We start from the raw sequence: 22,459 nt of genomic DNA, 5'->3' as shown, positions 1-22,459 counted from the left end.
GCTGCAGTCAGTCTCAAGACCTGCAAGGTGAGCAGGAGAACACTGGCGTTTCCAGTGCGACAGACATACCTGGCTGACCTCTACTTGCCTGGCTTTCTCCACCTTGGTGACAGTGCTGCTCAGCCCCGCTAAGCGTCAATTTCCCTATGTATTAAACGAGCTTAATATGACCCACCTCATCGAGTTATTCATGGATTAAATGAGGCATTATATGACAAGTTACACGACCCAACTCTGCATGTATTGGCCTGTAGCACCCGTGGAACTGGTGATTGTTGTTCCTGAGCTGAACTGACCTTGGGAATCAAGTGACTTCTTCCTGCAGCATGTACTCTCAGCTTCCTTTTTTCTCAATGTGTGTGCAGAAGAAACTGTGTTAGAATAGAAGGACATCTGCAAACATCTCACACCTGCAGAGGGCTGAACAGAGGTAAGGGCTTGATGGCAGCTAATTGTTCCCTGACAGATGTCAGCTTTGCCTGTCTGTCTCTCTTAACGTGTTTGCAGCTGTGCAGCAGGCTGACAGCCTCTGGCATTCTCTTTCTGCCGGGTCCTCCCAAATGCACCCAAAATCCCAGCCATGCTGCTTGATCACCACAGGCCTGCCTGATGACAACAGGCTGTGGTGATTTTATTTGTCATCTTTAGAGCATGTGTAGCAGTATTTCTTTCCCAGAGGCATCAGATGTTTGTACTGCAGACATCTTTTCCAGGAGAAAAGGCTAATAGATGAGGGCAGGCTGTATTTCCTGGCTGGCCCAATCCTCTGGAGACTTCCTGGTCATTAGCATCCCCCAGAAGGACATGCGCCATAATGGCTGCAGACTCTAGGTGGTGCTGCCCCAAGCCCTGTAGCCTAGAGCATCCGACATCAGTTGCAGCCTGGCCTGGGTTTGGGTTATTTTAAGCTGCCCCTGCAATGCAGCTGCAAATCCAGAAAAAGAGGACTGAGGGGCCTGCTCATCAGGGAAGAGCTCAGTAAGCACACGTTGTCATTGGCTTAGAGAGCAGGGAGACAATATAATTACAGTCATTCCAAGAGGTTCATTCTGCTGCATTGCCCTTTTCAGGAACACCCCTCCCATTTCTTTGGCGCCAATACTATTTTTTAAAAACCTTCCTGGTAAATTTCAAAATGCCACTGGTAAAAGCAAACTGCCTCACTTAGCTCCTTGGTTATTTGTTTAAAATTCAGTGTATCTCAGTAGAATTTTTTTATGCAAGGGATTGAAGCTCCTGACCCTGCCATTTGGGGGAAGGGGATGTCTAAGAGTAGGGGGAGGAGCTTTCACCTTCAACCCGAGGTCCTCAGCTGCATTCCACACGAAGCGTTAGCTTTAGGACAACATCAGCACAGACTGAACCCTGAGAATGCAGTTTGCCCACTCATCTATTCATTTGGTGTGTGAATTAACAGGCTTTGCCCAGAAAGAGGAAGTGGTGAAGCTGTGAAATTGCTTTCCTTGGAAAGCTTTGTTTAGTGGACACCTGTTAGTCCTGAATGGCAGGCAGAATCCTGGGTTCACAAGTGTTAATTTTCTAACTCTGAAGCTCCTTCTATTGTCATTTCCATCCATCTAACTTTTCAGATTCCTAAGTATTTTCTCTGCTTTATTCGTGTATGTATTCATTCATCCATTCAGTGAGCATGCATTAAATGTGAACTGTGTGCCAGGACTGCACTGGACATGGGGGCCACTGTCCCTGCCCTTGAGCTTCCAAAGCCGTGATGGGTGGATGAGCAGGGGTCAGTAGGCAGACACCGAGGTCAGTGCCGCTGGTAGCCCACATGTCTGGGGCATGTGGAGCTGTGGAGCATCACCTACTGGGTCTAGGGGCTGGCGAGGCTTCCTGGGGTGGTCCTAGAGAAACAAATTGGCAATAATTAGGGAGGAAGTTTAGTGAAAGAAAGAGAAAGGCGTTTAGAGGGAAATTTGGAAAGTGTGGCCAAAGGGTGTACCATATAAACCCTCTCTCCAGTCCCCCACAGCTTTTAGTAAGAGATCAGTTTCCCGAGAATGTACTGTGGCCTGGGAGCTCTGTGGAGGATGTGCCAGGCATGGCTCGGTGCTCCTGAGGCTGCTGCCCCCACGTGATACGGAGAAGGCTGTTTGCAGAACAGCCACTGGTAGCAGCACAAAGAACAAGCGTGAATGGGAAACAGGTCTCAAGAGCTCTGCCTCCCTCTCATGTGTCCATTCACTTCTTAATAATTACCGAATACCTGCTGCACACACTGCTCGGGACTGGGAAAACAGGGAAAACCGCCGCATCTTGGCCCTTTTGGACCTTTACATAATGATCAGCAAATAGATGAATCTGTAGTCTGTCAGACCATGATGGAGGAAGACAGCTATGGAGAAAGACGAAGGAAGGAAGTGAGATAGAGCCTGCAAGGCTAGGGTGAGGGTGGGAGGTGCCACACTGACAGGTGACATTCAAACAGATCCTTGAGGGAGTGGCCATGTGGGTGCCAGAAGTGAGGGTGGTCCAGGCAGAGGAAAGAAGCGGGAAAGCCCTGAGGCAGCAGTGGGCTTGTTGTGTTCAGGGAAAGGCAAGGAGGGGAAGGCAGAAGCAGAGCAGTGGGAGGGAGTGGGTCGGGGAGGAGGAGATGGAGCTGAGCAGTGCATGGAGGGCTGGGAGGCTCTGTCTCGGGCAAGTTTAGAAGCCAATGGAGGCTGTGGGCAGGGGAGTGGCAGATGTGACTTCTGTTTCAATGTGAACACCCACTGTCGGGTCAGCGTGGGCCCAGGCTTAGAGCAGCCAACTGGTGCCTAGCAAAAACAAACAAAAAGCAAAAAACCCAGAGTCTCCAGAAACCAATTAAGCAAAAATATTTATAGAACATCTAGTACGTGAAGGACATTTTGCTAGGTAGTTGGTTCCTCTCCTGAAGGAGCAAGCTTTCCGGATGAGTTGAAGATATGTGCATGTGCCGGAGGTGACGGCTCATTGCAGGGCAGGGCATCATCTGTGTTGAAGGATTGCCAGTGTTTCAGAAACGGACACAGAGCAGGTACGTTTGATGGACAGTTAAGAGGAACACTCTCTATGTGACAGCACTGTTTTAAGTGCCCTGGATCTTCTGGGGATGAGATTAGTGTTTTTCAGTCGTGCGTGGGACAGTTGAGGATCATGCTAGGCAGAGGTGAGCCCTTTCCTGGAAGGAGTTAACCTAAAAAGCATAATCTGCCTCATCTGGGAGGAGCTTAATAAATCTCTCTTCAATGACGTAATGGTCAATCAGAAAATTTATATTTTAGCTGTAAAATTACTTATCACAATTTACCATGGGGCATAATCTTAGTCAAGCACCCAAAGTAATGATTTCAGGCAACAGATACTGAAACACCAAAGTGATAAGGTGGCAGGTATTTCAGTTAGCTCCTGCTGCATAATGAAAGACCCCAAAGCTTAGCGACTTAAAACAACGATTTGTTATTCCTTATCATTCTGTCAGCTGGGAGTTTCTTCTGCTGGCCTCACCTGGGCTCATGCACAAGACTGCATTTAGCTAGGGTGTCAGCTTGGGGATGGGCATAGCTGGGATGCTGGGTCACCTGAGTCTTTCTCTGCATGTGGTATTGTTTTAAAATACAGGTTTTAGCGCTGCCTCAGGATGTAGAGTGTAACAAGGGGGCTGGGGTGGGCAGCATGGGCCTGTCAGGCCTGTGGGTGCTCGCGTCCTCCAGATCCCCCCGCAGCTGACTCCGCAGTGGTCCGCTCTGGTTGCCTGGCGCAGATTTGAGTTCCAAATGGAAGGCTGCGTATTCTCTGCCACTTATTGTGGCCTCGACAGGCCGTGGTTACTTTGGCCACTGCCAGAGCAGCCTTGGCACTATGGAGGAGCCTAGGGTTACCCCTCAGCTGTACTTGGGGCTGGTCCTGCAGTTGCTACCCAGGGTTATGGCAGCACTGCCTGAAGGTGTGAGACCAAATTCGAATCCTTATGGTTTTCCGTGGGAATTGGTGATATGTGCAGCTGTCCTTGGATTTGTTGCTGTTCCCTTTTTTTGTGGAGAAGTTTTAGATCGGTTAGGAGTCAGCTTTATGTGGGAAGAGAGAAAGAGCTTGCTGTAGCGCTTTCTGGACTAATTGAAGAAAAATGTAGACTACTTGAAAAATTTAGCCTTGTTCAAAAAGAGTATGAAGGCTATGAAGTAGAGTCATCTTTAGAGGATGCCAGCTTTGAGGAGGCAACAGAAGCACAAAGTCTGGAGGCAAACTGTGAAAAGCTGAACAGGTCCAATTCTGAACTGGAGCATGAAATACTCTGTCTAGAAAAGGGGTTAAAAGAAGAGAAATCTAAACATTCTGAACAAGATGAGGTGATGGCGGATATTTCCAAAAAGATACAGTCTCTAGAAGATGAGTCAAAATCCCTCAAATCACTACTAGCTGAAGCCAAAATGACCTTCAAGAGATTTCAAATGAATGAAGAAAAACTGGAGATAGCAATACAAGATGCTTCGAGTGAAAATTGTCAACTTCAGGAAAGCCAGAAACAGCTTTTGCAAGAAGCTGAAGTATGGAAAGAACAAGTGAGTGAACTTAATAAACAGAAAATAACATTTGAAGACTCCAAAGTACATGCAGAACAAGTTCTAAATGATAAAGAAAATCACATCGAGACTCTGAACACTTGCTAAAGATCAAAGATCAGGCTGCTGTGCTGGAAGAAGACATAACGGATGATGGTAACTTGGAATTAGAAATGAACAGTGAATCGGAAGATGGCGCTTACTTAGATAATCCTCCAAAAGGAGCTTTGAAGAAACTGCTTCATGCTGCTAAGTTAAATGCTTCTTTAACAACCTTAGAAGGAGAAAGAAACCAATTTATATTCAGTTATCTGAAGTTGATAAAACCAAGGAAGAGCTTAGAGAGCGTATTAAAAATCTTCAGACGGAACAAGCATCTTTGCAGTCGGAAAACACACATTTTGAAAGTGAGAATCAGAAACTTCAACAGAAAGTTAAAGTAATGACTGAGTTATGTCAAGAAAATGAAATGAAACTCTACAGGAAATTAATAGTAGAGGAAAATAACCGGTTAGAGAAAGAGAAACTTTCTAAAGTAGACGAAATGATCAGCCATGCCACTGAAGAGCTGGAGACCTGCAGAAAGCGAGCCAAAGATCTTGAAGAAGAAACTTGAGAGAACTATTCATTTTTATCAAGGGAAGATTATATACCATGAGAAAAAAGCACATGATAATTGTTTGGCAGCATGGACTGCTGAAAGAAACCTCAATGATTTAAGGAAAGAAAATGCTCACAACAGACAAAAATTAGCTGAAACAGAGTTTAAAATTAAACTTTTAGAAAAAGATCCTTATGCACTTGATGTTCCAAATACAGCATTTGGCAGAGAGCATTCCTCATATGGTCCCTCACCATTGGGTCGGCCTTCATCTGAAACGAGAGCTTTTCTCTATCCTCCAACTTTGTTGGAGGGTCCACTCAGACTCTCACCTTTGCTTCCAGCGGGAGGAGGAAGAGGCTTAAGAGGCCCAGGGAATCCTCTGGACCACCAGATTACCAATGAAAGAGGAGAATCAAGCTGTGATAGGTTAACCGATCCTCACAAGGCTCCTTCTGACACTGGGCCCCTGTCACCTCCGTGGGAACAGGACCGTAGGATGATGTTTCCTCCACCAGGACAATCATATCCTGATTCAGCTCTTCCTCCACAAAGGCAAGACAGATTTTATTCTAATTGTGCTAGACGCTCTGGACCAGCAGAACTCAGAAGTTTTAATATACCTTCTTTGGATAAAATGGATGGGTCAATGCCTTCAGAAATGGAATCCAGTGGAAATGATACCAAAGATAAACTTGGTAATCTAAATGTGCCTGATTCATCTCTCCCCGCTGAAACTGAAGCAACTGGCCCTGGCTTTGTTCCTCCACCTCTTGCTCCAATCAGAGGTCCGTTGTTTCCAGTGGATACGAGGGGCCCGTTCATGAGGAGAGGACCTCCTTTCCCTCCACCTCCTCCAGGAACCATGTTTGGAGCTTCTCCAGATTATTTTCCACCAAGGGATGTCCCAGGTCCACGTGCTCCATTTGCAATGAGAAATGTCTGTCCACCGAGGGGTTTTCCTCCTTACCTTCCCCCAAGACCTGGATTTCCCCCCTACCCGCACATTCTGAAGGTAGAGTGAGTTCCCTTCAGGGTTGAGTCTGCCTTCAAATGAGCCTGCTGCTGAAGATCCAGAACCACGGCAAGAAACCTGATAATATTTTTGCTGTCTTCAAAAGTCATTTTGACTATTCTCATTTTCAGTTGAAGTAACTGCTGTTACTTCAGTGATTACACTTTTGCTCAAATTGAAACTTAATAGAATTATAATTCTCAGGATAGTATTTTGTAAATAAGGATGATTTAAATATGAATCTTATGAGTAAATTATTTCCATTTTATTTTATTCTAGATAGTGTAACTATTTTAATTTGATTAATCCACTATTATCTAAACAGTAGTGGGAGTTTTATATATGTAATCTTGCAGGTGGGGAGGTTTTAAATTCTAAAGGCTTTGTCCTTATTCCAAGAACTGTATTTACTGTGGTTGTAGACAAATGTGAAAGTAACTTTATGCTTAATTAAATAAATTATAGTTGATTTAAAAAATATATATAGGTTGCATTATTCTTCAGGTATGGAGAGATGAACAGATCAAGTGTCGATTACCACTGAAAAGATGGTTTGTTACTCACAGATCCCAACAGAAGGGAAAGTACTATGCCATGCAGCACCGAATAGGGAGGCAGTATGGTCAGCGAGAAGACAGGAGTGATGGAAAAACATGGGCAAGAGCCTTTACGGTGGTTTCCGTGGGAAGGAATGAGTGAGGCAAGGTGAGCAGGGTTAAGGTTAGCTATTATAGTTTGAGTAATTTCAGCAGGCTCTGGGTATAGGGGCTATCCCTAGTTGTCTGGTACCTGGCCCTGGGGTGCTTAGGGCAGAGGAATAGTGGCCTAGAGTGTGTGAGTCCTGTGGAAGGCTGATGAAGTAGGCAGCTGGGGGCATGAGCTCTCGACTGGTTAGTTTGTGTGTGAAAAGCACGCTCAAGGGCAAGTTGTTTACTGTCTCTAGGAATTGGCTAACCCTTGGAGGGACAGGCCTGCCAAGGTCAGCAAGGCCCTAGATGTCGAAGTGTCAGAATACATAAAAAGACATGGTTAATATGGTATCAGAGCCTCTGTCTTCATGTGGCCTCTCATGAAGTGCTCTAGAGTGAGCTCCCTTAGGGGATGTCAAAGGCCGTTCAAGACAGCAGAAGCCACAAGGCCACATAAAGCCTCAGCTTGGAAGTTATGCAACATCACTTCTGCTGCATCCCATGGGTCAAAGCAAGTCACAGATGCACCCCAGATCCCTGCTCACGTTGAGAGGAGAGGAACATTAACCATGTGGGAGGGGAGGGTCATTGCAGTTGTTTTTGCAAACAACCTGCTACAGAAGATGTGGCTTCAGAGCACTGCAAAGGCCTTTCTGAACAGACCAGATCAAATAGGAAGAGCAGAAAGAAGTTGAGTTCCAGCTCATTTGTCTTTGCTAGTGTGGAGTCAGGGTATAGCTTCCCTTTCACTTTTGGTCCCCAGCATCAAGTGTCAGTTGGGTGTTTGTCCAGGAGCCTGCAGGGACTGTTTGTACTTTTAGAGGAGGGTTGGCGTGGCTTTGGGTTGCTGTCTCTGAAACTGCCCTAGGGCCTGGGATCCCGGGGAGTGCCTGCCTGTGCTGGCAGGGAGCCCAGGCCTGTTTGCAAACTGTTTGAATGCCTCAGGGTCAGGGTCTCTCATGGACATATTATTTTCTTATCAGGAGTTAAAATAACTCTGGAACTTCTCCTGTAGAAATGCAGATGCTTTATTACAATGAAAGTACCATTTGTAAAGCATATGCAATTAGGCCAATAACAACCAACATTTACTCCCCACTTTAGGCCCCATGAAGCACTTTCTCATATGTTCTTCCTTGTTCTCACAGTCACCTGTGGTTAGGCCTCATTATCCTAGTTTTTCATATGAGAATACTGAAGCTCTAGGGGCTCCCTGTCTTGCTGGGGGCTCAAAATTGGCTTGGGGCCCTAGGAGTTGCCCTGGGCCCAAGGGTGGAGCTATGGGAGCCCTACAAAGCCTGCCCTGTTTCAGTGAATCCCTTCTCTCCCCCATAACTGCTCATTCTGTGTGGCTGCACTCATTAGATTATTTCACCCTTTGAATTAGATGCCTCAGGGAGTCCCCTTAGTGGGCTAAGTTAACCTTTGCAGGGGGTACTGACATGCCCAGGTACAGCCCAGCCCTGCATGCTGCTCTTTGCTCCAGGGACCCCAGCTTGGTCCACCATTTGCTAGGAGAAGATTTCAGTCCCTCTAGAACACACAGCCTGTAAGGAGCCACACTGGCTCCCAGAGCCCGAGCCCCAAGTCACCACTGGGTACAGTGCATGTTCCTCTGCTGTGCAGTGGTGGAACTTCATCCTGGTGAGTCATTTGTTCTGCGTCTAGGTGTCTCAGTGAGACTCCTACCTGTCTCCTTCAGAGCCCCAGGTGAAGTCTTCATTCTCAATCCAATTGAAGAAGAGAAGGCAGCATCACAGCTGAGTTGCTCTCCATCATAGAACCATGGGGCATTGTCCTCAGACACACGCTGACATTAACCAGGCTAATGAGGCAGAGCCTCTCATAATAGCATTCTGTTTCTTTGGAAACCAAGGTGTAGTTTTTTAAGTGTCGCATGGCCCTTGATTACAATTTGCATTTCCTAGCACTTATTCTACCATTTTTACAGGGACCTGTGGCAGGCAGAGGGGCTCTGGGCAGCTTCCCTGCAGGATTCCACTTCCTGCTTGGGTCGACCGCGCTGCTGCGAGTTAGGGCTTGCCCCTTGCCTCCCTGCTCTCTGGGTGTTTCCTTTGTGAAGGGAGGGACCTGGCATGCTAGAAAGCATCTCAAAGCCCTGCTGAAGAGGAACTCCGGCTTCCCTTGGGTTGCTCTGAAGAAGGTGCTTTCCAAATGAGAGGGCCTCAGGAAGACAGTGGCATCTCCCTGACTGGGTGAGTCAGGTGCGGCTCTAGCCGAGGTGAGTGGGACCTGCCGTGTCCGAGGTGGTGACAGCAGGCACTGAGACTGCTCTGGAATCATGGCTCTCTGAGGTTGTTGCTCTGAAGTCCTGCCTCTGGGCCCTCGTCCAGTGTCGTGACAGCTCTTTTCTCTGAAAGAGGGAGGACAGTCTCTTTCCCTGCACGAACTGCCTTCAGCCTGACATTTCTTCTCCTGCTTAGGGCCGTTCTCTGTTGACTGCTTCGTGTTGTCTGCTGTTTCTCTTAGCTCAATGCTTCTCAACGAGGGTGCTTTTGACCTCCCCCAGGAGCATTTGGTAATGTCCACAGATATTTTACACAGTAACTACTGGAGGTGTGCTACTGGCGTCAAGTGGTTGGAGGCCAGGGATGCTGTTAAACACCCCACAGCACACAGAACAGACCCCCACAGCAATTATCTATTCCAAAATGTTAGTACTAATGAGGTTAAGAAACACTACTAATGATGATGTTCCCCTACCTGGTAAATAAAATTCAAGGTTTTCAGCTTCCACATCAGTACAGAATGAATGTTTCTTAATTGAAATGCTTGGAGCCAGAAGTGTTTTAGATTTAGGATTTTGGAATATTTGCATTATATTTGCTGGTTGAGCATTCCCAAACTGAAAATCTAAAATCTAAAATGCTCCAATGAGCATTTCCTTTGAGCATGACCTTTGAGCATCATATTGATACTCAAAAAGTTGCAAAATTTTGAGCATTTCAGATTTTTGGATTGCTCAACCTGTACTTTTCACAATATCTTGAAAACGGACCATGCTTATCTTTTCTCTTTTGATCTAGAGCCTCCTTCTTTTCCACGTCCATACCATGAATTCCTATTCAAGCCCAGAGAAAATTATTCATTACTACTATGCATTAGCTGCTGAAGGCCAGGTGATGTTTTCCCAGATCTGACTCATCATGATCATGATCATCAATTATCATTATCATCATCATCAACAACAATTACCTTAGGGTCATCATAAGAATTGCATATAAGCTAGCCACCAAGCAGTCATCACTCATCTGCCTTTAGCCCAGTGCTACCTGAATTCAGTTTCTGTCATCATGTATTTCTTAATTTCAAATAGGCAGCAGCACTAAATCTGGTCCATGGGCTCATTAACATCATCATCATCATCATCATCATCATCATCATCATCAAACATTACCATCATTGTCATCATCACTGAAAACCAGGCAACAAGCAGTCATTAAGCTCATGCTGATTCTGATGCTGATGGTGAATGAGAAGCAGCACTGCAGAAAACCACCTCATGCCTAGCATCCCAGGGCCACAGGTGCTGTGTGTTAGATTGAGTGTTCACTTGTCCAGTGTGAATGTATTTTTGTTAAGAGTTACTGGCCTCTGAGTTTCTGGTGACCAGATGCTTCTTTCTAAAACACACACACACACACACACACACACACACACACGTGGAAGACTGTTGGAGAAACCCAAATGGTGTCATAGGAGGCAGGTGTGAGAAGACACTTTGGTTGCACAACCAGGTATGATTCTGCCAGAGCAGAAGACCCTATATGGTTCTCTTTTCTGCCCCAGCACTGCCTCATTATGGCTATGATAGGTTTATTGAAGCTAAAGTTTGGGCATTCTGGGGCAGCCTTTGCCCCACACCCACACGAGTCTTTTTCATTTTTCAGTTGCCACTGAAGTCTGGAAATAGCACTCTGCCTTTTCCTCTGGCCCCATAGAAACCGGGACTTCTGGGTGTTTAACTTAGCATCTGACTCCATTAGATGCTCAGGGTCTCCTGCACTTACACCTAGGGATAGGGAAAAGGGGTGTTCTGGGGAGAGTAGGGGGAGCAGTTTGCCCTCTATTTGGTGGCTTTCCTTGTACAGTGGAGAGGGCAGCCAGAACCTGAAGTGACAACTGAGACATCGTCATCTGACGTAGAGTCTCTCTTCCCTCCCTGACCTCGTTGGTGTGCCACCTCTCCCTCCCTCCCATTTCCAACAGCGCACTTAGGAATGAGTTATGAAGTGTCTTATTGGAAACCAAGACCTCAATGGCAATGAAGGGAAGACACGATAGTTAGTTATTATTGATCATCTCTACCTGCACTTTCTATATTTGCAAGCACTTTTTGGGACCTAGTGAGTAATAAATAAAGTGTCTCTAGATCACCTTGCTGCTTCCCACTGCTGCTGCCTCGTGCATGCAGTTCTAGTTGTGTACCTCCTGGATACACACACTAAGGAGGTGAGACCTTCAAAAGAAGTGCAAAATATTTCCACAATTGTGTTTGTGTACAAACTGACCTGTCAAAACCAAAACTATATTTAGGTACTAGATTATAATCAACACCCCCAGTGGATGCTATTGGTGCCTTGCCCAGGGCCCCTTTACCAGGCGGATGCACTCATCTCCCAGCTTTGAGTATTGCTCACCGCAGCCACCTGCTTCCTGAAGAATTGCCCTTGCAGAGCAGAAGCCACCATGCTAGGAAGTTATCCACTCCCTCGGCATCACATAACCAATAACCGATTGCTGTCAGGGCTGTGTTAGTTATCTGTTTCTCAAAATAAATTACTCCAAAACTTAGTGCCTTAAACGGACAATGGATATTTGTTATTTCACAGTCCGTGTGTGTCAGAGATTTGGGAGCAGCTTAGCAGAATGGTTCCCGTTTGGGTTTCTCAGGAGGTTGCCCACAGACTGTCCATCAGGGCTGCAAGTGACCTGCAGGCTTGACTGAGGCAGGTGGCCTTGCTTCTGGGGTGGCTCACTGGCCTGGCTGGCAAGGTGGGGCTGGTTGTTGGCAGAATGCGCAGTCCCTCTAACCATGGGACTCTCCCAAGTTCAGCTTCTAGAGTAGCTATGATAACATACTTTCTATAAAACCTATATTCTAAAATGTATTTAATAAAATAACTTTCCTCTAATTTTTAAATCTGCAACATTTCAGCAGTTCATTTTAGACATTGAGAGGCTGAACATTTTAGATTCTGGTTCTAAAGGCATGTGGGTGCCCTCAACATCAATAGCAGCAGCTAATAATTCCCAAAGCTTTTCCAGGCGCCAGGCCGTGAGAAGGGCAAAATGTGTTGTGATTCTGTTGAAGCAATGCCTACCACCCCTTCAGTCCCACACTGAAAATGTAACAAGGCAACTGGGAAACTGTCTTCAACATCAGTGCTTTTTTTCATTTTGCTTCTCTTGATTTTTACATCTTACAAAACTGAGAATCCACCTATATTTATTCTTTCATCCAATGCACTTTGGCTTCTGACCTCACCCCTGAAATGGCTTCTCCAGAGGTCTGCAGTAACCCCCCGATACCACATCCCAAGTGATTCTTTTCAGTTTTTTTATTACATGACCTTTCCATGGAGCTTGACCCCAGTGGATAACTTCCCAAGCTCCTCCTCCTTGAAACTCTCCTCTCTTGGATTTTGAGCTTGGATGACAGAGTGAGAAAGGCCTGGTGTTTTTGCTCTGGACTGGGTAACCCAATGAAGCTATGTGGATTTTCTGCACAAATTTGGAATGTAAACACACCCAATGGGGCTTCTGCCCAGAGGATTGTAGCTAGGCTGGGCTGGAGGTAGGGAAAGCAGGGAGGAGGCTACGTGTTGGTGGGAGGAGGCTGATAGAGCCTGAACTTGGGGAGGCAGTGAGCCTTAGGAGAGCAGGTAGATTCTAGATACTTAGGAGAGCCACTGTCACAGAGCTTTGTAAAGGGACTTTGGATGGAGTGGGCACTGGGGGAGGGCAGAAAGGAAAATAGAGACACTGAAGATGTGTCCAGGCTTCTCCGGGGGTAGTTAGTAATGCCATTGACCCACGTCAACTGATGTATTTCTGTGCTTTTGTTGGATTCTTCTTCATTTTTGACTTTCCTTGGCTATATGAATTTCCAGAAGTACCTGTTCCAGGGGCAACTGACAACTGAGAGGGGTGTGAGGCATGGGAGGGCGGGTGGGGCACAGGCAGCTCCCCCGGGCGCCACCCCTCCAGCAGGAGTGGTTTCTTTATATGTACCAGGGATATTTCTGCATTGAACTCTAGACCATGTGGAACTTGGCTTTTTAGCAGGTCAAATGCCAGGCACAACTTTCTAGCTGGACCAGATGCAGCCACACTCAGGAACCGTGCTTCATTAAAGTGTGTGTGGACCCAGGTTCTCTTCCCTCACAATTTTGTGAGTACAGATGAGGTTGTGTGGACATTAACATCACAAATATGAGAAGGCTGGGCCTCACTTAAAACAAAAAAAAGTTTTATTGAGATATAATTCACGTCATAGATGTCACCCCTCTAAAGTTTATAATTCAGTGGTTTTTGGTATATTCATAGAATTGTGCAACTATCACCACTTTAACATTTTAGAACATTTTCACCACCCTTCTCTCCCACAAAACTCTGTACTCATTAGGAGTCATGCCTTTCTCTTTCCTGGCAACCTTGTATCTACTTTTTGTCTCTATAGAATTGTCTATTCTGAGCATTTCCTGTAAATGGAACCATAAAACGTGTGGCTTTTTGTGTCTGGCTTCTTATACTTAGCATAATGATTTAAAAGTTCACCCGTGTTGTAGCATGTATCAGTAATACATCATTCATTTTTATTGCTGGATAATAATCCATTTTATGGATATATCACATTTTGTTTGTCCATTCATTCGTTGATGGATACTTGGGTTGTTTCCATTTTTTTGGCTATTATGAATAATGCTGGCATGAACATTTGCATACAATTCTTTGTGTGGACATATATTTCATTTCTCTTGGAGAGACACCTGGGAGTAGAATTGCTAGGGTATTATGGTAACTGTATCTTTACATTAACATTGAAGAACTGACACATGGGCTGCATCTTTTTTCTGATCCCATCAGTGATGCATGAGAGTTCCAATTTCTCCACATCCTCACCAACACTGTTATTGTCTGTCTTTTTTATTTCAGTGCATATGAAGTGGTATGTCATTGTGGTTTTGATTTGTATTTCCTTGATGATTAATGGTGTTGAGCATCTTTCCATGGTCATTTGTATATCCTCTTTGGAGAAATGTCTATTTAACTCATTTGCTTATTTTTAAATTGGGTTGTCCTTTTTTTTTGTTGATTTGTAAGAGTTAATTTATTCTGGACTCCAGTCCCTTATCAGATCTATGACTTGCAAGTATCTTCTCCCATTTTGTGCCTGTCTTTTCACTTTCTTGATTATGTGCTTTAAAGCACAAAAGATTTTTATTTTGAAGAAGTCCGATTTACATTTTTTTTCTTTTTTTTCCTGTGATTTCAGTGTCTAAGAAACCATTGCCTAATTCAAGGTATAAAGATTTATTCCCAGGTTTTCTTCTAAGAGTTCCATAGTTTTAACTCTTGCATGTAAGACTATGACCCATATTGAGTTAATTTTTGTATGTGGTTTGAAATAGGAGTCCAACTTCATTCTTTTGTAGGTGAATATCCAGTTGTCCCAGCACCACTTACTGAAAAGACTGTTCATCTCCCATATGATTGCCTAGGCTTGTCTAAATCAATTGTCCATAAAAGTAAAGATTTATTTCTATTCATAATTTAATAAAAATGTAGTTCTATTCCATTAAGCTACATGTCTAGCCTTTTCTAGTGCCATGCGGTCTTAATTACTATAGCTTTGCATTAAGTTCTGAAATAGAGAAACTTGAGTCCTCCAATTTTGTTGTAAGATTGTTTCGGCTATTCTGGATCCCTTGCATTTTTATATTAATTTTAGGGTCAGTTTGTCAATTTCTACATAGAAGCCAGATGACATTTTTGAGAGGATAGTGTTGAATCTGTTCATCAATTTGGGAAATATTGCCGTCTTAATACTTAAGTCTTCTGATTCATGACGATGGCATGTCTTTCCACTTATTTAGGCCTTCTTTAATTTCTTTCATGATATCTTATAATTTTTAGTGTATAAGACTTGCATTTTCTTTGCAAGTGCCACATGTTGCTGATTAGAAGTACACCGGAAAAACCTTTCAGTTGCTATACCCTTTTCTGGCTTTTATTACTGTTTTTAATTGACACATAATAACTGTATATATTTATGGGATACAGTGTGATTATGAAGCCTTGCACCTATGTTGTTTATCTCAAGTATTTTTTCTTCTAGATGCTATTGTAAATTGTTTCCTTGATTTCATCTTCAGATTATTCATCGCTAGTATATAGAAATACAATCGATTTTTTATATATTGACCTCATATCCTGCAACTTTACTGTACTTGTTCATTGGTTCTGAAAGCGTGTTTTGTGGATTTTCCAGATAAGAGATCATATCATCTGTGAATAGAGATAGTTTCATTTACTTACCATTATTCTTACTAAATGAATCAATAAGTAAGAGCTGTGGGAGTAAGACATGCAGTCTAGACAGTCTCTAGAAGGTGGCCTTGAGAAGGCCAGCAGTGATCAGCAGTGGATGAGAACAGGTTTAGTACTGTGAGATTGGAGCAGGGATTGAGGCAGAGAAAGTGAGGAGGAATGACAGGCAGGTACAAGGTAGAATCAAGTGAGTGGTAGATCAGGAAATCCTAGATAACAGGTTGCCGGTGGCACAGTCATTTTTATTACCGTTTTAGCATGCTGGGTGCCTCTCCTGGAACACATTTAAAGGACCCGAAGGACTCCTTCCAGCAGTGCCATCTTAGCAGGAAAAAGATATAAGTCTAAGCCATTCTTGTTGGCTTTGTGCAGCCAGGATAGGCTGTGAAGTAGGCAAAGGGCAGAAGAGGAGAGAGAACTAACATTTATTATCTAGTATGTGCCAACATTTTGCATATATTGTTTAGTTTAACCCTTACATTACTCCTACTTTTGCAAATGTGAATCTGATGTTTGTTTTGTAAAACATTCAGAAAATGCATGATATTTATGTAGTGGTAGCTGCCATCACACCATAAGTCAGTTGCCCATTTCTCCATCCATGAGGCAGCCATCCTCTCTATTATAAGGAGCTCATTTCTCAATTAGTTCTTTGAAAACTGAAAAGCATGTAGATATAGAACAATATCCTGCATTAGTGATTCTTAACCAGGAGTGTGTCAGGAGAAAAATCCCCAGGAGTTTCTTGTATTTCTGCATGTTTATGAGCAGGGGCACTGCACTTTTGTTCTAGTTATCTTTTTATTTTATTTATTTATTTATTTATTTATTTTTGAGATGGAGTCTCGCTCTGTTACCAGACTGGAGTGTAGTGGCACAATCTCTGCTCACTGCAGCCTCTGCCTCCCAGGTTCAAGCGATTCTCCTGCCTCAGCCAGTAACTGGGACTACAGGTGCACGCCACCAAGCCTGGCTAATTTTTGTATTTTTAGTAGAGATGGGGTTTCACCATGTTGGCCAGGATGGTCTCAATCTCTTGACCTCGTGATCCACCCACCTCAGCCTCCCAAAGTGCTGGAATTACAGGCGTGAGCCACTGCGCCCAGCCCTTTTTTTTTTTTTTTTTTTTTTTGAGATGGAGTCTCACCCTGTCACCCAGGCTGTAGTGCAATGGCGTGATCTTGGCTCACTGCAACCTCCGCCTCCTGGGTTCAAGTGATTTTCTTGCCTCAGCCTCCTGAGTAGCTGGGATTACAGGCACGCACTGCCATGCCCGGCTAATTTTTGTATTTTCAGTAGAGACAGAGTTTAACCATGTTGGCCAGGCTGGTCTCCAACTCCTGACCTCAGGTGATATACCCACCTCGGCCTCCCAAAGTACTGGGACTACAGGCGTGAGCCACTGCGCCCAGCCTTGTTCTAGTTATCTTTTCAACTATTTTTTCAAGAAGATTATGAAGGAAATCATCTTGGCAGACAAAAATAAGAGTCCCCCTCCAGGGAAGACAGATTTTCTTACTGTGTATGATAATAAAGATAATGTTGGCCAGACACAGTGGCTCATGCCTGTAATCCCAGCACTTTGGAAGTCTGAGGCAGGCAGGTCACTTGAGCCCAGGAGTTCAAGATCAGCCTGGGCAACATAATGAGACTCCATCTCTACAAAAAAAAAAAAAAAAAAAAAAAAATTAGCCAGGCATGGTGGCATGCGTGTGTGGTCCCAGCTACTTTGGAGGCTGAGATAGGATGGTTGCTTGAGCCTAGGTCAGGGCTACAGTGAGTCATGATGGCACCACAGCAAGACCCTGTCTCCAAAAAATAAAAAAAAAGACAATGTCTTACTATGGTGTAAAAGTTGGGCAGGTTTACCTGCAGTCCTTTCAGCCTTTCAAAAGATTTGGATTTCTGAAACTTGGGGCTCCTCTGCTGTGATGAACCCAATGTGTGCTCTGTATTCACCTGGGCCACTCTGCATCACCCTGTGGTGCCAGAGAACAAAGGGAACCAATCTGAACATGAAGTTTATGCTGCTTGCTGTGCTTTGTTTCTGACTCAGGAGTCTTGTGTCTTCTGACGGTGTACATGGAACTGCGGCAAACTAACTCCTGTCAAGGTGCTCATCTAAATCACCTGTGGGGTTTCAAAAATCCATACCTGCCTGGGCCCTACCCCAGTGATTCAGATTCAGTATGTCTGGAGTGGAGCCCAGGTACCTGGGTTTCTTTAAGTTCTCTGAATTGTCCTGAGCACATGACCAACTGAGACCACTGTTCTCACAACAGTCAAGGCCCCCAAGCCGACCAAACTGGCCAAGCTTCTGGCAAGGATCAGTGCACAGTTGGAAGTACTCAGCCGGGTTCTGGAGACACTGTAAGAAGACTGCTGCAGGGGTGCCTCATGGGAAGAGATGGACCTCCTCTGGTGGTCGCAACAGGCTTTGTCTGATAATCACAGCATCCCCCTCTCAGGGCATCCGGCTGGGTGCATGGGACATGTGCACCGACAATTTGAACAACCTTCCCCAGAGGGCAGTGACTGCAGAACCAGGACCTGCCCTGAGCATTTTAGCCAGGCTGTGAGAGGGTGCCCTCTCCTGGACATGCTGCTGCTGCTCACATAGTTCCTTCACTTAAAACCGAGTCTCTGAAATGATAAGAAAACTTCAATAATTATTCTAAAAACATACATTTGTGTTACACACACGTGTTTCTCTGTCTCATACACACACACCCCTCTAGAGCTATATGGCTTGTTATAGGCTTTGAAAATCTTTTATATTCACCAAGCTGTCCCCAATGGCACAGCTAGAAGGAGCTGGAGAAAAAGACAGGTCAGTCTGAAGCTTTCTTGTAGGCTGAGAGTTAAATTTCCCGCAGATTGGCTTCTCCAGGAAGGGGATGCGGAGTGTTGGACTTTCCTGTGCCAAAGTTCAGACTGGGGCCCTGGGGTTTGCTGAACACTAATATAATTTAGCAGACTCTTGTTCTCCCTGAAGAAAAGAGCTTTTGAAAGCAGGCATTGTCCACAGAAAAGAGATGAAGTGTTTAGGCTAAGAGGAGGACGGTCAGGCAGCCGTTAGAAGAGGCTTGTGGTTACATTGGTTGTTATGTGGGAAAATTTTTTAAAAATTTAAAAAGGGAAAAAAGACCATGGCAAGAGCATCCTGAGCCTCAGGGGTTGTGTATTGGAATCTGAAAAGTGGAGAGGATATTTACCATCACAGGGGGGCTGTCAGATCATGGATGTTAAGCATTTGGCGCATTGGGAACACTCCCTACTGGTAGCTGTAAATATCATCATTAGCTGCATGCTCAGCTGTTTTATTTTTTCCCCCATCCCAGGGCAGAGGGTGGGGGGATGTAGGCAGTGGTGTCAGGGTCTAGCTGGAAGGAGTGAGGGGACAGGAGGTTGAACATGAGGAAATGCCTGGTCTGCTATCTTGGTAGCCCTAGCTTCAGGCCCTGTCCCACAGGTAGATGTATAAATGTCCCAGATGGAGCCCATAGCAAACACCCCTCTGCACCTTCCCACCAGAGTTCTTTTCAGGGCTATCCAAGAGACAGCCAGAATCCATTCCCTGCCTAAAGCACAGAGAATCTGACTTGAGCCACTGTCTTGTGGCTCGATTTCCCTGCAGTTACTACAGAGTGTGAGCCCCATCTGTAAGGAATATTTAGAAAAACACCTTCAGAGGCAGTTTCCCACCCCACAATGGCAGCTGAAGAGGGCAATGCTATCAGAGCCTATGCTGGTTATGGGTTCTCTGCAGCTCCCCACAAACCACCCCAGTACCACATGCATCTCAGCCAGGCTGATCCAAGTTCCTTTTTCCTTTAAGTCAGGGGTCCCCAGCCCCTGGGCTATGGACCAGTACCTGTCCGTGGCCTGTTAGGAACTGGGCCACACAGCAGGAGGTGAGTGGCAGGTGAGCAAGCGAAGCTTCATCTGTATATACAGCTGCTCCCCATCACTTAAATTACCACCTGAGCTCCACCTCCTGTCAGATCAGCAGTGGCATTAGATTCTCATAGGAGCATGAACCCTATTGTGAACTGTGCATGCCAGTGATCTAGGTTCCCCACTCCTTATGAGAATCTAACGCCTGATGATCTGTCACTGTCTCCCATGACCCCCAGATGGGACCATCTAGTTGCAGGAAAACAAGCTCAGGGCTCCCACTAATTCTACATCATGGTGAGTTGTAGAATTATTCCATTATATATTACAATGTAATAATAATAGAAATCAAGTGCACACTAAATGTAATGCACTTGAATCATCCTGAAACCATTCCCCAGCCTGGTCCATGGAAAAATTGTCTTCCACGAAACTGGTCCCTGGTGCCAAAAACGTTGGGGACCACTGCTTTAAGCGACTGCAGTCTCCATTTACACATTTGGGTTTGCCCTTTTGCAAACTTCTCAGTCCTTTCACGCCTTTCCTTTGAATATCCACTGGGCATCTGCTTCTCACCCTGCAGCTGTAATTTTCAGATTTACAGAACTTAGCTCCCCAGCAAAACCCCAGCCAACCACCATCGCCTCATCCGCAGCTGCAGTGATTGGCTCCAAGGGTGAATACGTCACCCAAACCCGGCCGATCAGAGTCCTTTTACTGAACTTCCACATGTAGGGCTCTTCTATCTTGGATTTTTATTACCTGGGAGGGCATAAAGCTGGTATTTCCTGTGCTGATGTCCCAGTCCCCTGACTCACAAAGAAAGAGTGTCTGTAGGGAGAGAGAACAGGCCCAACACACGAGGTGTGGAGAGCTGGAGAGCACTCATGCCTTTGCTTTAGTTCCTGAATCCAGTTGTGCCTGCAGCCACTTCTGTCCCTGTCCTTTCACAGTTATCTGTCCCAATACATCCCACTCCCTCCTTGATGATTTGAATTGTTGCTGACACTTTTTAACCTCTAAAGTTGTGATGACTACAAACTTGTTCCCCAAGCAGTTCTTCAACGCAGGGGGTGGTGTGTCTGTATCCATTTAATCTCAATTTGAAGATTAGAAACTTGCTGGCCTGTCTCAGGCCTTCCAGGCTCCGTCCTGATGACTTCTTCCTTCTTTGCTCTGCATACAGCACTACTGTCTTCATCATTTATTACTATTGTTATCTTCGTTATTATTTAAATCATACAAAGTTCTGCATTGAGGATTTCATGTATTATATTTGTTTTCTCCACAACAAGATGACAAGCTTTTGGAATTATTTTTACATCTTAAGAAACAGTCTTTTCAGGACTGACCTTAATTCTGGGCACCTATCCAATAAATAACATTAATTAAATAAAAAACATTTTCCCAAACGCAGAACCAACTGTGTGGCCTCCTCTGAGCACGATCACATTCCCTGGTGATCGAGTCTTCAGCTGATGCTGATCATTTGAATGTTCACATTCTCAATGTGAAGAGGCCAAGCAGAAGGGCATATGGTGTGAGCCAGGGGAAGAGATTTTTGTACAGCTCCTCTAAAGTAAACATTGTTTTGGGGAGAATCCCAGAAAAACAGACATTCATCGTTGTTGCTGTTTTTTCCTGATTAGTCTCAGGACCACAGTGATTCTGAAGCAGCAGGTCCAGGTGAAGCTAAAGGAAGAGGGGGATCTGAGATTAGGGTGCAGGGAAGGAGGGACAATACTTCAGCACAGAAACAAGGCCCAGACTTTCTAATTTGGGATGCTTTTCGCATGTACTTCTTTACTGAGGGAGACAGAGCTTTTGATGCATTTAATACTGGCAAATTAAAATGGCTAAAACACAGATATAGTTTAAGCTCTCTCCTAATCCTCTAAACAAATACTTGAGAACTGCAAAGAAAGCAAACTAAGCTAATCTCCATCTGAGAAGGTCTCCTTAGTTTGACTTCTGTTCCTGTGAACCCTTGGAGAGAAGGCCCTGGTACAAAGTCCTTGCCAGGGAGCTCATTGTTACTGCCAAGGACAGGTGGATGTTTAAGGAGTGTGTGCAGACAACTCAAGGAGCATGAAGGATGGATGTATGATGTTTGTCAGAAAATGGGAAGAGCTGAACAAATTAGCCAAGAACTTTTACTAGGTTCATTTACCTTTGTGTTGTAGTCAGGGTGCAGTCAAGAAAGGCAGGGAGTTTTGTGGACGGAATTTAATACAGCAGGCTAGTTAGAAGGATGTTATAAAACCAGGGGAGGGCGAGGCAACCCAGAGATTAGCAACTGCAGGAAGCCATTACCACTGCTAGGACGGAGGAACAAAGGGAGGGGACTGAGCCACCAGACCCAGGAACTGTGAGCTGGAACTGTGGAGGAGGGGCTGCATGAGATGCCACCTGAGGACCCTATGGCTGAAACCATGGGGGAAAGGCCATCATGGGGAATGGGAAATGGAAGTCAAGAAGAGGCTGTGTGATGGAGCTGGGTCCAAGGAGGAAATGTGGGCACCTACAGAGAGAGATGTAGTCACTGCCCAAGAAAAGACTGGAAAGGGAGGTGGAGCTGGTGTATTACCAAGTTTCCCTCTTCTTCCATCCATGCCTCCATTGGCTCAATCTAACAGGAAGCAAGTGGGCACAGAAGCCATCCCCCAACAATACCAAGCAGAGTAGGGGAAGGTGGGTAATGGGTCTGAAAGCAAACAGATAACTTGCCCACCTGTGCCCCCTATTTTTCTGCCACACAAGTCTGCATGCTTTGGGGCACAGCAGATGTTCCAGGCTGAGATGAGATGACAATGATGATGAAAAACTGTGTACAGGGGAGTAGATGTTCCCACTTCCAGGCTTCGATAAACATAAACCAGTATATCTATTGATGGTTGACAGGAAAAGATTCCCAGTCTTCCAAGAGTCTCAGATCCCACCACCCCTGAGGGGCAGAGACTAGTCCTGCTCTTCCTGAGTTTCCCCACAGTCAGCAGGTGCCACAGGAGACTCAGATGAGGCAGGGAAAGGAGAGCCTTTCAGCTCTTCTCCCTGAGTCCTGTTTCCCCACCTCTTCCACATCTGGGTATGAAAATGGACCATATTGCCACTGGGAGAAAGCCAAATCCCTAAATGTGAGCTC

At 45.1% G+C, this 22,459-nt stretch overlaps 1 protein-coding gene and 1 pseudogene across 1 annotated transcript in view; both read left to right on the top strand.

Annotated features, from left to right (window-relative positions):
- The window catches only part of TMEM272 (transmembrane protein 272), a 123,444-nt gene that overhangs the window by 18,730 nt on the left and 82,255 nt on the right, over positions 1–22,459 (top strand). The window lies entirely within an intron of this gene.
- On the top strand, positions 3,748–6,336 carry LOC100613273 (cTAGE family member 2-like; annotated as a pseudogene).

The sequence above is a fragment of the Pan troglodytes genome, chromosome 14 (genome assembly GCF_028858775.2).
Source record: "Pan troglodytes isolate AG18354 chromosome 14, NHGRI_mPanTro3-v2.0_pri, whole genome shotgun sequence".
NCBI classification, from domain to species: Eukaryota; Metazoa; Chordata; class Mammalia; order Primates; family Hominidae; genus Pan; species Pan troglodytes.
This window is presented reverse-complemented; position numbering and strand designations above follow the sequence as displayed.